This window comes from Ovis aries, chromosome 3 (genome assembly GCF_016772045.2).
Source record: "Ovis aries strain OAR_USU_Benz2616 breed Rambouillet chromosome 3, ARS-UI_Ramb_v3.0, whole genome shotgun sequence".
In the NCBI taxonomy this organism is placed as follows: Eukaryota; Metazoa; Chordata; class Mammalia; order Artiodactyla; family Bovidae; genus Ovis; species Ovis aries.
In genome coordinates this window covers 137,849,747-137,867,444 of record NC_056056.1, presented here as the reverse complement: position 1 = coordinate 137,867,444, position 17,698 = coordinate 137,849,747, and the positions used below count along the sequence as shown (strand labels likewise).

The window sequence follows — 17,698 nt, the reverse complement described above, 5'->3', positions numbered from 1 at the left end:
CTCCTTCCGCCTTCAATCTTTCCCAGCATCAGGGTCTTTTCCAGTGAGTCAGTGGTCAGTGAGTGGTCAGTGGTCAGTGAGTCTTTTCCAGTCACATCAGGTGGCCAAAGTATTGGAGTTTCAGCTTTAGCATCAGTCTTTCCAATGAATATTCAGGACTGATTTCTTTAGGATGGAATGGTTGGAGCTCCCTGCTGTCCAAGGGACTCTCAAGAGTCTTCTCCAACACCACAGTTTCAAAAGCATCAATTCTTTGGCCCTTAGCTTTCTTTATAGTCCAACTCTCACATCCATACATGACTACTGAAAAACCATAGGTTTGACTAGATGGACCTTTGTCGGCAAAATAATGTCTCTGCTTTTTAATATGCTGTCTAGGTTGATCATAGCTTTTCTTCCAATGAACAAGTATCTTTTAATTTCATAGTTGCAGTCACCATCTGCAGTGATTTGGGAGCCCTCAAAACAAAGTCAGCCACTGTTTCCATTGTTTCCCCATGTATTTGCCATGAAGTGATGGGACCAGATGCCATGATCTTAGTTTCCTAAATGTTGAGTTTTAAGCCAACTTTTCACTCTCTCCTTTCACTTTCATCAAGAGGCTCTTTAGTTCTTCTTCACTTTCTGCTTTAAGGATGGTATCATCTGCCTATCTCAGTTTATTGATATTTCTCCTGGCAATCTTGATTTCTGCTTGGGCTTCTTCCAGTCCAGCATTTCTCATGATGTCCTCTGCATATAAGTTAAATAAGCAGGGTGACAATATACAGCCTTGATGTACTCCTTTCCCTTATTTACAAAAAGCAAGCTTCTAAAATCTACTAGAAAATTAAACAAAGAAATACTAAGACTATTTCATAAAATAGACAATGTAGCAGAAAGGCATTTTGCTATTGAACAAGATGTTAAGATACAAGAGGATAAGGCATGGTTTGAGGAGGTAAAGGGCAGATTTAACAACTGAGTCAAAGTGGAGAAAAACAGAATTAAAAATCCAAACCAGCTGGACAATGCAAACCACTAATTAAGTTTTAGGTATACCTGATTTGGTTAAAAAAAAAAAAAAAAAAACAAACAATGACTGCTTGGTGCTGCAGTGAAAGATGAAAGTTCTCCCTAAAATTCTGCTGTAAGACACAAGACTGAGCCTCTAGGATGAAACAGATTTAGGCAAGGAGGCTCCAAAGCACGGGACACAGGTTGATGCCCAGCTTACATGTATAACAAACTAGTTGTCTTTCCCTTCTCTTTCTTTGCCCTTCCCTCTTTAAAAAAAAATTACATATTTATTTTCAGCTGTGCTGGGTCTTTGTTGCTGAGCGCCCGCTTTCTCTAGTTGGGAAAGCGGGGGCTACTCTTCAATCACTGCGCAGGCTTCTCATTTCAGTGGCTTCTGTTGTTGCAGAACACAGGTTCTAGGCACTCAGGCTTCAGTAGTTGTGGCATGCAGGCTTAGATGCCCCACAGCATGTGGGATCTTCCCAGACCAGGGATCAAACCCATGTCCCCTGCATTGGCAGGCAGATTCCCAATCACTGGACCAATAGGGAAGTCCCTTTCCCTTTTCTTGATGCTCTTTTTCCCACCCAGGCACCCATTGCTCTCAAACTCCTCTTCCATAATCTCCTTGAATTTAATAATCAGAACAAATGAGCTAAGCACAACTGAATAGGAGGAAATACCCTCAGATCAGCCAAGATGGAGGAGAAGAAAGATCCTAAACTTACCTCCTATCATGGGCACATCAAAATCACAACTATCTGCAAACCAACCAACCATGAAAAAGATCAGAACCATCCAGAACAGATCTTCTACAAGTCAAGACACAAAGAAGAAACCACAATGAGATGGGCAGCAGGGGTGGACTCACAATACAATCAAATTCCATACCCCTGGGTGGGAGACTCACAAACAAGAGAATAATTACATCTCAGGGATTCTCCCAAAGGGGTGAGAAGTCTAAGTCCCATCTTGCACTCACATACTAGGGGTCCTGCAACAAGAAGACACACCCCCAGAACATTTAGTTTTGAAAGCCAGTGGGGCTTACTTTTGAGAGTCCCAGAGGGCTTGGGGGAAATAGAAACTTCCCACTTAAAGGGCACACCAAAATTTTATATGCTGTGGGACAGAGGCAGTAATTTGATAGGAGCCTGGGTCAGACCTGCCTGCTGATCTGGGACCCCCAGAGACAACTGCAGCTCATCCTGGGAACACAGACACTAGCAGCAGCCATTCTTGGAAGCTCCTTCTACCACAGGACACAAATGCTGCAAATGCCATTCTGGAATCTTCCCTCTAGTTTATTAGCTTATAAGCCCCAGGACCCAGCCCTGCCAGGACCCAACTGCCTGTAGGTGCCAATGCTGGTATGCCTCAGGGTAAACAATTAACTGGGCAAGGACACAGCCCCAGCCATCAGCAGACAGGCTGCCTTAAGACCTCCCTGAGCCCACAGCCACCTCTGGACACGCCCTCCCCTTCCTCCCACCAGAGGGCCCAGGACCAGCTCCACCCACAAGTGGGCAGACCAACCTCAGAATCCCCTGGAGCTTGGCCCTGCACTCCAGGAAGCCTGCTCCAGCCTCTGGTCCAGCTTCAGCCACCAGGGAGCAGACACCAGGTGCAAGAAATTCCTAATCCCACAGCCTGCTAACACAGCTGGCTCACCAGCAGCCCAGACTCTGCCCTGGGACCAGTTGGGCCCTGATTCTACCCACTAGCAGGTCAATACAAGCTTCAAGCCCCCCCAGACCTGGTATTCAACTGTCTCAGAAACTGGCATCCCTTCCCTGCAACCAGACTCTAGGACCCCACTCCATCCACCAGTAGGCTGGCACTAATCCCAGGGCCTAGCTTTACCCACAAGTGGGCAGGCAACAACACCAGAATCTTCTGGACTATGATTCCACCCACCATGAGCCAGCACTACCGCAAGGTCCCTGGGGTTCTGCAGGAGGCCACCTCTCGACCCAATCCCACCAACCAGTAACCAATGGCCTCCATATGACGCAAAGCCTGGCAACAAATTGGACTGGCACCAACCAAACTTACCAGACTGCCCACACAGTCAGCCTGCCACAACAGACGGACCCACATAATTCTCATAGAGGGAATTCCTAAAGGGGAGTGCACTGCTGGGATGCATAGGATATATCCTACAAAAAGCCACTTCTCCAAAGTCGGGAAACATAACTAACCTACCAGATACCTACAAATACAAACAGCAACTCTGGCAAAACCAGGTGACAGAGGAACGTGATCCAGATGAAGGACCAAGATGAAACCACAGAAGAAGTACTATGTGAAGTGGAGATGGGCAATCTACCTAGGAAAGAGCTCAGGACAGTGATCATAAAGATGATCAAAAGGCTTGGGAGAATAATGATGTACAGAGCGAGAAGTTAGAAATTTCTCACAAAAAGCTGGAAAACATAAAGGACAACCAAACAGAAGTGAAGAATACAACGTGTGTGCTTAGTCGCTCAGTCGTGTCTGGCTCCTTTTGGCCCTATGGACTGAGCCCATCAGGCTCTTCCATCCGTGGGGTTCTCCAGGCAAGAATACTGAAGTGGGTTGCCATTTCCTACTCCAGGTGGACATCATGCTAAGTGACAAAGTGACATAAGTGAGACAGATAAAGTCAAAAATTGTATGATCTCATTTTTATGTGCAAAATTTAAAAGTCACACCTATACAACCACAGAGTACAGCTGTGGCTGTTAGGAGATGGAGGATGAGGAAATGAGGAAATTTTGCTCATGGAGTACAAACTTTCACTTTTAAGATGAACAAGTTCTTCAAGGGATCTTATATAAATTACTGTGACTATATTTAAGAATATTGCATTTTATACATAAAATTTTCCAAGAGAGTATATCTGAAAAGAGTTTCCACTTAAAAAAGATTTTTACAAAAAGAATAGCTATGTGAGGTGACAGATGTATTAGTGAATCTGATGGTGGTATTTGATTCACAATATATGTATATATTAAATCATCACCTCGTACACTTTTAAAAATTCAACTTGTACAACCTAAATATATACAATTTTCATTTATGAATCATATCTCAGTAAAGCTGGGTGGGGGACAATTTACCCACAAAAATAAAATATCTTCTTTCTTTTTTATGTTTTTGTTTGTTTTTGTTTTAATATAAATTTATTTATTTCAATTGTAGGTTAATTACTTTACAATATTGTATTGGTTTTACCATACATCAACATGATTCTGCCACGGGTGTACATGTGTTCCCCATCCTGAACCCCCTCCCACCTCCCTCCCCATACCATCCCTCTGGGTCATCCCAGTGCACCAGCCCTGAGCATCCTGTATCCTGCATCAAACCTGGACTGGAGATTCATTTCACGTATAATATTATACATGTTTCAATGCCATTCTCCCAAATCATCCCACCCTCTCCCTCTCCCACAGAATCCAAAAGACTGTTCTATACATCTGTGTGTCTTTTGCTGTCTCACATACAGGGTTATCATTACCATCTTTCTAAATTCCATATATATGCGATAGTATACTGTATTGGTGCTTTTCTTTCTGGCTTACTTCACTCTGTATAATCGGCTCCAGTTTCATCCACCTCATTAGAACTGATTCAAATGTATTCTTTTTAATGGCTGAGTAATACTCCATTGTGTATATGTACCACTGCTTTCTTATCCATTCGTCTGCTGATGGACATCTAGGTTGCTTCCATGTCCTGGCTATTATAAACAGTGCTGCGATGAACATTGGGGTATACGTGTCTCTTTCCATTCTGGTTTCCTCAGTGTGTATGCCCAGCAGTGGGATTGCTGGGTCATAAGGCAGTTTATTTCCAGTTTTTAAGGAATCTCCACACTGTTCTCCATAGTGGCTATACTAGTTTGTATTCCCACCAACAGTGTAAGAGGGTTCCCTTTTCTCCACACCCTCTCCAGCATTTATTGCTTGTAGACTTTTGGATCACAGCCATTCTTGACTGGCGTGAAGTGGTCCGTCATTGTGGTTTTGATTTGCATTTCTCTGATAATGAGTGATGCTGAGCATCTTTTCATGTGTTTGTTAGCCATCTGTATGTCTTCTTTAGAGAAATGTCTGTTTAGTTCCTTGGCCCATTTTTTGATTGGGTCATTTATTTTTCTGGCATTGAGCCAGAAAATATATCAATCTAAATATATCTAAAATATATGAAGACCTCATACAACTCAGTAGCAAAAATAATCTGATTTTTTTAAAACAGCAGAGAATCTGAAAAGGTTTTTTTTTTTTCCCAAAAAGACTTACGGATATGCTAGCAAGTATTGATTGAAACATGAAAAGATTCTAAAATCACTAGTCATTCAGGAAATGCAAATCTAAACTACAATGAGAAATCACCTCACACCTGTTAAAATGGCTATTATCAAAAAGTCAAGAAATAACAAATGTTGGTGAGGACATGGAGAAAAGGAAAACCTCCTGCATTGTTGGGGGGAAAGTAAATCACTGCATCAAGTATCAAAAATATTGGATTGGCCAAAAAGTTCATTCAAGTATTCTTTTTTCTGTAAGATATGAAAAACGCAAACAAACTTTTTGGCCAGCCCAATAGTATGGAAGTTTCCCCAAAAAGCTTAAAAATAGAACTATCATATGATGCAACCATTCTACTTCTGGGTGAAAACAACAATAGTTTCCATCAAGGAATAAACAGTTAAAGAAGATGTGATACAGATATACAGTTGACCCTCAAACAAGGCAGGATTGTTCAAGTATAACTTAAACCAACACCACAGTGAAAAATTCAAGTATAACTCTACAGTCTGCCTTCTCTATCCTCAGATTCAACCAGCTGCAGATTGTGTTGTACTGTAGTAAGCATGACACCCCACTCCAGTACTCTTGCCTGGAAAATCCCGTGGATGGGGGAGCCTGGTAGGCTGCAGTCCATGGGGTCACTAAGAGTCGAACAAGACTGAGCAACTTCACTTTCACTTTTCACTTTCATGCATTGGAGAAGGAAATGGCAACCCACTCCAGTGTTCTTACCTGGAGAATCCCAGGGATGGGGGAGCCTGGTGGGCTGCCATCTCTGGGGTCGCACAGAGTTGGACACGACTGAAGCAACTTAGCAGCAGCAGCTGTAGTAAGCATTTAGTGAAAAATAATCCATATTAAGTGAACCCACACTGTTCAAACCCATGTTGTTCAAGGGTAAACTGTGTGTATTGATATTAATAGATTCAGATGGATGTAGATATAGATAGATACCGTGGCCAACTTGGATCCACTTGCCCAACATGTGGCAAAGCCAATCCACTGGGTTGTGGTGAAGGAAAGTACAGTGTTTATTTCAGGGCCGAGCAAGAAAAATAAGAGCCTAATGCTCAAAAGACCCAAATTCAATGGTTTTTCAGGAAGGGTTTTTAATGGCATCATTAGAGGTAAAAGTTGTGCAGTACATGATCAGCTGATGGACATCCTTCTGATTAGTTGACAATGAGGTAACAGGATAATATTATGGGAATCTCAGTCACCAACCTTCTGATTCCAACAGGCCTGGGGTCTATGTGCTGGGGGTCAGCATACAATTAACTTCTTCCACCTGGTGGAGGTTTTAGCATCTGATAAACAACTCAAGGACATGACTCAGAATATTATCTATAGCACTTGAGGAAGAATTAAGGGTCCATGACATTGTTCTATGGCTAAAACTTTTATTCTTTTGCCTTGCTTGATTGTTTTCCTTTGCTTCTGCCTTTTCTTACTTCTCTGACTAAATTTGCTCTTTGAAACTCAGGGATGGCTTAGGAGGCTAAAGCTATTCTACAAATAAGAGGCAGGGAACATGGAGGGTGTCTCTCCTGGAGGAGGCCCCACGGGGTCCTATCCATTTTCAAGATAGAGATATATAGATAGAGATATTATTCAGTCATAAGAAAAAAGGTAACCCTGGCATTTGCAACACCATGAATGGACCTTGGGGACATTATGCTAAGTGAGATAAGACAGACAGAGACAAATATTACATGGTATCATTTATATGTGGAATCTAAATAAAAAATTAAGATAGTTAATTCTGAATAAAAAAATAAAAAATAAAAGTCAAACTCATGAAAATAGAGAGTAGAATGGTAGTTAACAGAAGCTGAGGAATAGTAGAATATGTGAGAGATTGTCTAACAGTACAAACTTGTAACTAGTAGATAAATAAGCTCTGGAGATCTAATGTACTTTATAGAGATTATAAACAACAGTACTATATTATAAACATTAAGCTTGCAAAGGGACTGGATCTTAATTGTTCACCAAAAAAAAAACACTTGCCTGACTTGACAGATGTGTTAGCTAATGCTACAGTGGCAATCATATTGATACATATATGCTTGTATCAAATCAATAGAGTATAGCTTAAACTTACACAATGTTACATATCAATTATATCTCAATTTCATTTTTAAATAAAAATAAAGCAAAAATTTCACATTAACTGAGTTGATTTTCATTACAGTCCAACAACTTATTCCCAGAGATAAGGATGCCTTCCACAGGGTGATTGTGCTGATTTGTACACTGCTTTTCACAGCACTGTTATATAAAATAAGCTTTCGTAGATGCATTCAATTCAATTTGGGTAGTGTCATTGCTAACTGTTTGTGATTTTTTTTTTAACGGATTTAGTAGCCAACTTGTTCATCCCAGGTGTGTTTAAGCCAGTCCAGTTTCGATGCATGAGACAGGGCGCTTAGGGCCAGTGAACTGGGACAATCCTGAGGGCTGGGATGGGGAGGGAGGTGGGAGGGGGCTCAGGATGGGGGACACATGTACACCCATGGCTGATTCATCTGAATGTATGGCAAAGCCCACTGCTGCTGCTGCTAAGTCGCTTCAGTCGTGTCTGACACTGTGCAACCCCATAGAAGGCAGCCCACCAGGCTCTCCCGTCCCTGGGATTCTCCAGGCAAGAACACTGGAGTGGGTTGCCATTTCTTTCTCCAATGCATGAAAGTGAAAAGTGAAAGTGAAGTCGCTCAGTCGTGTCTGACTGCTAGCGACCCCATAGACTGCAGTCTACCAGGCTTCTCCGTCCATGGGATTTGCTAGGCAAGAGTACTGGAGTGGGGTGCCATTGCCTTCTCCCGGCAAAGCCCACTACAGTATTGTAAAGTAATTAGCCTCCAATTAAAATAAATAAATTCACACACAAAAAAAAAACTACAGTTCCTTATGGAAATGGGAAAGTGAGCTGTCAGGTGAATTACATCTTGCTAAACACCTTCCTTGATAATTTCCTAATAAAGTATCCCTCCAGTAAGTGGCCAATAGGAAAAGACTTCTCAGCTTGCCTACTTTTCTTTTCTTAGCCACACCTCAAGACATGCGGGATCTTAGTTCCCCTGAACCCACACCCTCTGCAGGAGAAGAACAGAGTCTTAACTGCTGGACTGCTAGGTAAGTTCCTCAGCTTGCCTGCTTTTAAAACCCACACTATTCCAGGGTTTACAGTAAGAACTTCAGTCCTAAAGTTCTATAGCTTATATTTGTGAGATTCCCCTAGGAGTTGAACAGCCTTCACTCTTCTAAGTTCAAATTTTGGCTTCAGATTTGACCTCAGGGACTACAGCTCTCTGGCACTGCTAAGTTTCATCAGCTCCACCAGCTTCTCTGGCTTCCCTTCAGCTGGATTATATCTGAAAATCACTTGCTTCACTGATATTTTTTGCCTGGTATATAGACTCACATCTGTGAATTGGCTTGGGATGACGTGAGAGAAATTTCTCCTGTGCTCCTGTCAGAATTTGAAAGTGGCAGGACCAAGGCAGTTTTCAACTTCATCTGAGTTAGTCAGTTTTCTCTCCCTTGTGATATTTGTAAATAGAAAACCTTAACATGTACACTTTATGGAATTCAACTATAGAATTATTGATTTCCCTGTGAGTAGTGGCCACCTGACCAAAGATGACTTCGTATATCACAGTGAGACTAGAGTCAAAAGATGAGCTTTATGCCACAAAAACCCAGACCTCTACGATTTCTCTAAAATTTTCCTTCATTCCCACCTGGGACTTGCAGTTTCTGTTTTATTTTCCTTCTCTCCTTTCCAGCCTTCTGCACCTGGCTTTCTCAAGCACTTTATCTTAAGTTCTCCCCTCATCGTTTCCTTGTGCTGCAGTCTGAGTTTCATACATTAAGAACTTTATGGGTGTCTCTCTCATTTGAAGCTCTTAGCATCTACTAAATAAATCCTATCTATGCTTTTTAGAGTTAAGCACAAACTGGTTATGTGATCTGCATTAATCTGGGGAGCTTAAAGCAAGAGCCTGAACATCCCCATTCTGGGGAGGAATAGGGAAAAGCATAGCATAGTTGATAAACTTTAGTAACTTGACATCCTCCTCCTTCTTTTAGACTCTAAATACATGTGCTAAAAATAGTTCACCTTTCTGCTATTATTAAGCACCTTGCTGCTGCTGCTGCTAAGTTGCTTCAGTCGTATCCGACTATGTGCGACCCCATAGACGGCAGCCCACCAGGCTTCCCCATCCCTGGGATTCTCCAGGCAAGAACACTGGAGTGCATTGCCATTGCCTTCTTCGATTAAGCACCTTAGTCATCAACAATATTCTGGTCATCAACAAAATTCATGGTTAAAGGAGACCAGGAAGAGCAGGATCTGGTGAAGATTATAAGGAGAATATTAAGGTATGCAAAGTCTGTCTTCCATGAATACAAACCACATGTCCTGCATCCCTTCTCTCATTTTCCCCTTCTGTCCTTTTCAAGGTATGCTTGGGATACCCATATTCCATATACTCTTCCGAGTTTCTTGTATTTCCAATAATTGTTACCCAGACCATTTCTGCCTTCCAACACTATACTTGTCTCTCATTCTATTTTTATTAACCTGTCCATCGAGTCATTAATGTAATTAGTGGATATTTTGTGTGTGATTACACTTAGTAGCCTGGAGACGGAAGTGGCAGCCCACTCCAGTGTTCTTGCCTGGAGAATTCCATGGACAGAGGAGCTTGGTGGGCTGCAGTCCATGGGGTCACAAAGAGCCAGACACAACTGAGCAACTTTCACATATACTTAGTAGATAAATCTGGAGACTGTTTTCTTAGAATATCTTTTTGGGAATGATGTAAAATAATTGGATATAAATGAATTAATAATTTATAATGGCATTTATGTTCTTTTGCTTTTGGAATTTGTTGAATTTTAAATTCAGGCAAATGTTAATTTAAGCAAAATGAATTCACAGTAGTGTAAACACAAGTAAAAAACAATAGGGTAGAAAGTGATAATAATTTTTTATTATTCTTCAGTGATCCAGAAATGCAATACCTTGCTCTTCTTCTCTTGAAGATACTATCTGACATGAACATTTATAAGATATTAAGAGCTGACCTATTTTGAGAAGTGCTCACATACAGTTACCCAGCAAATTGGTAAATAGCACATTACTATTAAGAGGATCACCTTGAGCTTTATGTTCTTATCTCCCCCTCTTCTCTATGTAAGCATCAAAACTTCTCTCTACCTTTTTCTGAATTTCAAAATAAGCATTCAACTTTAATGTGAATTGAAGCCACTGTGTTCCTTTTCAAGGTAAGTGATAAGAATTTGAAATTAGTGTATAACCTTCACTGCAAGGTTGAAATGAAGTTCTGTCTTTGCTTGCTCACAGTCAGAGGATCTATGCTGGAAGTCAGAGGGAGAAAATCACAGAATCTAACAACTTCGGCTTCCACCTACCTTGCTGATGGGCTTTGTGAGATGTTAACAGAGGACAGAGGTTTTCAAATATCGGATCTCTTACGGTTTCTCCAAAGTCCTTTGGGTATCCTAGAGTTTTCTCAGGCTGAGTGCTGGAAACAAAACTTGGATAGTAACTAGGTCTACACTGAGAGTAAATATGGGAAAACTGGAGAATAAATATGGAGCAAATGTGGCCAAACTGTGTCTGACCAAAATTAGACAGTAAATTACAAACTTTGAGAAATTTTCCAGTTAAAGTGAATGGACTGGATTGACTACTTTGCTATTGAAGAACACAAAGAATTGTTTATTTCTGTAAGATTTTACAAACTCAAAGACAGGAAAAATTGACTTTTCCATTTGGTTATCATTCCATTATTCATCTTTACTGAAGAGTAAATATTAATTTAGGTCACCATATTGGACTACAACTTACTCACCAGATAGAACCAAGAGGTAATTTCAATATGGGTTCTGATAAGGGGTGAAAGTATAAGAACTTGTCTAAACAGAAATAGGAAAATAAAGGAAAGTTAGGGAAAGCAGGGCATTGGCTAGCCCAGCAAGAATTGAATCTATTCTGGTAAGTTCTTTGGGCAAGAACAACTGAGACATTGGTGAGATTATTCCCCAGGTGAAAGCTTGGGGAATTCATAGTTGATTCCCAGTTCTAGTTGACAGATCAAGATTTCAGCAAGGAGTTATCATACCAGGAAAGAGCACTCATGGCAGAATAGAGTCTGAGATTTCACGTTGGCTACAAAAAAATTAACCAGTGCAAGAACTCAACGCTGGGTTCTGGAAAAATGTAACTGGAAAAACAGGACAAATAAGTGTATTTACACAACAATTCAACAAAGGTTAAGCAAGGTCTTTTTGCCCAATCTATTGTAAGTAAGCCTGAAGTGAAGTCACTCAGTCGTGCCTGACTCTTTGCTACCCCCATGGACAGTGGCCTGCACCAAGCTCCTCCATCCATGGGATTTTCCAGGCAGGAGTACTGGAGTGGGCTGCCATTTACCAAAAAAAAAAAAAATCTATAATACTTTGAAGAATTAGATAAATGACAGAATTGATGAAGTAATACATAACTGAATGAAACAGAAGGATACATTGCTGAATTGACAGGATGGAAAATGGAGTGGACAAATGAAATATTAAGTGACTAAACAAGTTAGTAACTGATCAGTAAGTTATCTGATGGATATATGAATAATTGTCATGTTTTTAAGCAACCTTCTGAATGTGGCCCAAAATGAGCTAGTAGGTACTCCTCGGAGGGAATGAATCTTTAGGTGCCAATTAATACAATAGAAAGTAAGTCCTCTGCGATCACAAAACCCCACAGAGCCTTCCTTTTCTTTACAACTTCCCAGTCATTCTCAAGTTGTTTATTTCTGAAGCCAGAAATCAAACAGGTATGGGGTAGGGCAGGGAAGAGGCGGGTATTCCTCAAACAAACCACACACAATATGTTCTAAACTAGTTTCATTATTTCTATATTCAACAAATATTGAGGACCCATCATATGCCTCTCATTCTGCTATAGTTCAAGATTTAAGATAATAAAGATGATTGAATACCAAACCTGTTCTCGATAAGCAAGCAATATGCTTGGAGAAAAAGGAAATAGTATTCACACATTCTGCTGAAAACCAGAGCAATAGATATCCAAATGAAAGTTGAAAGAGTTTACAGAATAAGGAGTAAAAGAGAACAGAGAGTGGAGATAAGTAAACAGGTTTAAGAAAATGGATATCAGATGGTCAGAACATAAAAATCAGAGATAATGATAGCTTCATAGACCTGGGATGAATGTAAATCTTACCCACTCACTCTCTCAATAGCAGCAAGTTACTGCAACAGTTTCAGATTGAAGGTCCTTCTTCTAAAATTTGAGATAATTCAGCACTTATAGTTTTGTTGTGATCTTCCAGTAGAGGGAAAGCTAAATGTTTGATAATACCTAGACATAACTGACAGTGAAAAAAAAAAAAAAAAGACAGGTATCATTCTTTTCTATAATCTGTGCAGGAAGAGAAGGAAGACATATATAATGGAGGAGGTAGAAATTATAGTGAATATTCAAGAGCAGTGGGATTTGGGTCAAAATTTGAAGAGAAAAAATTTCAACAGACTATCAGTTGAAGGCAGAGAATAGAAGAGTAATGAGGTCACCAGAACAAATAGGATCTGACAGCTGGTGCCCTGATTCTGCAGCTGGAGGCGCACCAGAACCATCCGGCTTTACTGGATTTGACCAGTAGTGCTACAGAATAGGGCTTCCCTGGTGGCTCCGATGTTAAAGCATCTGCCTGCAATGTGGGAGACCAGAGCTCGATCCCTGAGTTGGGAAGATCCCCTGGAGAAGGAAATGGCAACCCACTCCAGTACTCTTGCCTGGAAAAATCCCATGGACGGAGGAGCCTGGTAGGCTACAGTCCATGGAGTCACAGAGTCAGACACGACTGAGCGACTTCACTTCACTTCAGGTTACAGAATAAAAACAAGGGATGGTAGGGAATTTCCTAGTGGTCCAGTGGTTAGGACTCTGCATTTTCACTGCAGTGGGTGTGGGTTCAATCCCTGCTCAAGGAACTAAGATCCTGCAAGCCATGCAGTACAGCTGGAAAACAAAAAAATAATCACAAGGGATAGCTCAAGATGAAACCAGTTAGTCATAGACTAGACTGAAAATTTAAATTAAAAATTAAATAAATTTTAAAAAAACTAAATAAATTCTCCAGAGCTATTTTGGTAGAGGAGCCACAAAGGGAAAGGGCATAGACAGATGGACTGGCTCATGGTTCCAGGAGTTAAACAGCTGGCAACTGAGTCAAAGAAGAATTTGGGGAAAGGAGAAAGACTTTTTTAACTCCTTGTAAAAGATGAGCAGGCTGAAGAGAGACATATGTGTGCATGGAATGAAATAAGAACTCTGAGATGGCATGAAGAGGAGGTGAATACTTCACACTTCTTTCTGCTTTCATGCCAGTGGAACACCTTCTCTCCTGGCTTTAGGAAACCATAGCACCATTACAGAATTCATCCTCCTTGGACTATCTGCCGACCCCCGCATGGGGGTTATGTTCTTTGTACTTTTCCTGTGGATTTACCTCCTAACCCTGATAGGGAATCTGATGATGATGACTGGCATTGGGAGGGAATCTCACCTCCATTCACCCATGTACTTCTTCCTCAGTCACCTCTCTTTCCTGGATCTTTGTTTAACTTCATTCACTGTGCCCAAGATGCTGGAGAATCTCCCGTCTCACAGAAATCAGTATCAGTAGAAGGTTGCCTTGCCCAGGCTTTTTCTGTGTTTTCCATTGCAGGGACGGAAGCCTTCATGCTCTCTGCCATGGCTTATGACCACTACAGTGCCATCTGTCACCCTTTGCTCTATGGCCAGCTGATGAGTAAACAGCCGTGTGGGGGTCTAGTATGGCTCTCCTGGGGACTGGGCTTTCTGGATGCTCTCTCATTAACACCCTCATGACTTTGAGCTTGGACTTCTGTGGGGCACATGTCATGCCTCACTTCAGCTGTGAGCTGCCATCTCTGTTCTCTCTCTCTTGCTCGGATATCTCCATCAACTTTTCAGTCCTGGGGTTCTCCACCATTGTGCATGCTTCTGGAACTTTACTCTTGGTCTTCTTCTCAAAAGCCCGCATTGTCTCCACCATCCTGAACATCAGCTCCACTGCAGGCAGAAGTAAGGCCTTCTCTACCTGTTCGTCCCACCTCACCGCAGGGAGCTTCTTCTATGGATCTGCTTTTCTTCGCTATCTCGTGCCAACCTTAAGTTCCCTGCTGGAGTTGATTTTTTGCCTGCAGTACAGTGTGGTCACTCCCCTAGTGAATCCCCTTGTCTACAGCCTGAAGAACAAGGAAGTAAAAGAAGCTCTGAAAAGAACATGGCAAAAAGGTTTACAGCATTTCAGAGAGCAGAGAACAGGTAGGAATGACTGGGAAATGCAAAAGCATCTCATCAGATGTTTGAATAACAAGTTGAGGAAAACTTTTCTTAGTTCATAACAGATGTGACAAAATATCTCACAAGAACCTGTTTCATTTGAAATTATTGAGAAAATCCAATAGCTCCTTGTTGTTTTGTTCAGTCAGTTTGCTCAGGGACAAAGCAATGCATCAGTTAATCATTTCAATCCAGGAGACTGAGATAATTTGGTACAGATTAATTCTGTTTTTTTAATTTATGAAACATCCCCATTGAGATTTGCGCTGAGAAAATTGTCTAGAACCTGAATTCTTATCTGAATCTGACATTTATAGGGGGGGTTTTGCTAGAAATAAAAGAGGCAAGGTCACTGATAATAAAGAGTCATAAATTTTAGATGGGGCTGGGATTGAGCTTAAATTGGAGAGGGATTTGGAGAAAATATAGAAGCCAGGAATTACTGAGAGAGGGAGTATGCTATTAAAGCAAAGTAGACATTACCCATTCTCTGTACCTTTCCTGGCACCTTTGACTGGTGGCAAAAGGGAGGGAATCCACTCCGAGGGTGGCTCAGCCCTGCTGTCTCACTGGGGGCACCACTGTTAGGTGCTGGGAAGTACTAAGGCCAGGTGGCAGGCCATGAGCACGGAAAAGTGCTGCTGATTCTGGGAGTACTGAAGGGATACTACCTTTCCTCCATCAGAACCATATTAGCTGTCTCTTTTAGTTTCTGCCCATACTTCTCACTGGCTGAGGCTAATCAGAAGCCAGGAGTAATAGAAATGTCCTTGGGAAATGTCCTCTGTAGTGGTCTAGTCCTGGTAATATAAAACCAAGTATACAAGACAAGTGTGGGATTGAGAGCCAACAGAAAGCTACCTAGTGTACCAAATAATCATGTAAATATGATCCCTTTCAGGCAAGAGAGAGGGAGAACATGCACAAGAGAGAATGAGAGGGAAGACAGGTTGACCAGATGAGAGAACATGAGCCAGAAAGGAGAATGGCAATAATAAGGGGAAATTAAAGAAAGAGAAGTCTTCAGTAAGGGTCAGAAGAATGAGGAAGAGGGACACTCATGAGAGACAGGATTTGGAAACTCAGGTCTACACATGTGCTGGCACGCTTATGTGGTCTGAGGGATTTACTGCACGAATAAACAAAGAGGACATTAAGGGAGGAAGGAATTCTTCCTCCTCTATGCTCAAGCAAAATATGGTCTGAAGGGTCAGTGGTTCTTTCTTCCAACCCTGGAATCCTAAGAAACTTTCAAGGAACCTTGAGGAGCTGGCTTGTTTTGGTGGCCTCCTCCTTTCTTTTTTGTTGCCCTGCCATCCCGTGATGTCTCTGTTTCCACCTAGCCTCTCAAAAGACCTCACCAAGATTTGGGAAATGACCCAAATTCACATAAATCCTTTTTTCTAAAGAAGATGTAGATTGAAAATTTTTGTTTCTAATCTAGAGAGACAGTCATCAGGGAAAAAAAAAAACAACCCTGCATTTATAAAATTTCAAAGTTTCACATGTTTCAGACTTTTCCTACAATTACGCCATATTGCATGCGTAGTTTTCCTATTTTATCTTTCATGATGGTTTAAGGGATTTTTAAGTTTTCCTTCTCAATTTACCTTTTAAAGGAATTATTTTAGGAAAGATTTATTACATGTTACATAGTTATAGGTTATTCACCAAAGTTTTATATTTTAAAGATTCTTATTTTTACTATTTCTCTTTTTTATACATTTTTATATAAGAAGAATTTATAAAACAAGTTAGCATCTGCTAGTTTTTGTTCCCATTTCTCATCATAAGAATGAAAATATGAAATAGATGCTGTGAAATAGTTTCTATTTTGTTCATCATTAAATATTTCCAAAAATATTTGAAGCCAGAGTTTTTTCTTTCCTTCCTTCTATCCATCTCTCCTTCCTTTCTTCCTTATTTCCTGTTTTTCTTTTTTTCCCTTTCTTTAAAACCCCACATGATATCTAGACTTATGGTGAACAGTAGCTAGACTTATCATGGTGACCATTTTGAAATGTACAGAAATATCAGCTCACTATGTTGTGTACCAGGAAAGAATACAGTGTTGTAGGCCAATTAGACTTCAAAAACAAACATACAAATGAACTCACAGAAAAAGAAATCAGATTTGTGGTTACCAGAAGTGGGGGTAAGGAAAGGGGGAACTGGATGAAGGTAGTCAAAAGCACAAACTTCCAGTTAACAGATATGTGAGTAATAGAGATGTAATGTACACCATGGTTAATATAATTAACACTGTGGCACATTATGTATGAAAGTTGTTAGAGTAAATCCTAAGAGTTCTCATCACAAGGAAAATATTTTTTCCATTTTTATTGTTGTATCTATATGAGATGATGGATGTTCACTAAACTTACTGTGGTAATCATTTCATGATGTATGTAAGTCAAATCATAATGCTGTACTCAAACTTATACAGTGCTGCAGGTCAATTATATCTCAATAAAACTGAAATTTTAGTAAAAAAGAAATGAAGGAGAAAGAAAGAAGAGACAACACCAAAAAAGGAGAAAGAAATAAGAGCAAAAGCAAAGGACCTCGCCTCACAGAATTTAAGAAATAATAACCCTTTTTGGATGGTATGTAATGATTGGTTGACACACGTACATCTTTTACTTTATTTTGTTTATTTTACTATTAGTTTTCTTTTTATTAAAATGGTATTATAAACCCTCCAAGATCCCACAATTTACACAAATAACTAAACTATTGTGAATAATATACATTTATCAATGACTTCTCCCCATCTCATTGCCAAATATTTCCCATGTCTTGTTTTAACATTACAAAATAAAGACCAAGTTTTTTATATTAGTGTAATTTTGGTTTCCCTATTTTTAACTATTTACATATTAACCATTTCTTCTTGAAACTCAAATATCTTTGGGGGATTGTTTGCCTTCTCCCTCAAGAACACTCTACATTAAGCAGATACCAGTAAAGCAATTATCCT

General features: G+C 40.4%; 1 pseudogene; it reads left to right on the top strand.

The window, feature by feature from the left end:
• The first annotated feature begins 13,759 nt into the window (after positions 1 to 13,759).
• On the top strand, positions 13,760 to 14,780 carry LOC101102718 (olfactory receptor 8S1-like; annotated as a pseudogene).
• The last annotated feature ends 2,918 nt before the right edge of the window (positions 14,781 to 17,698 follow it).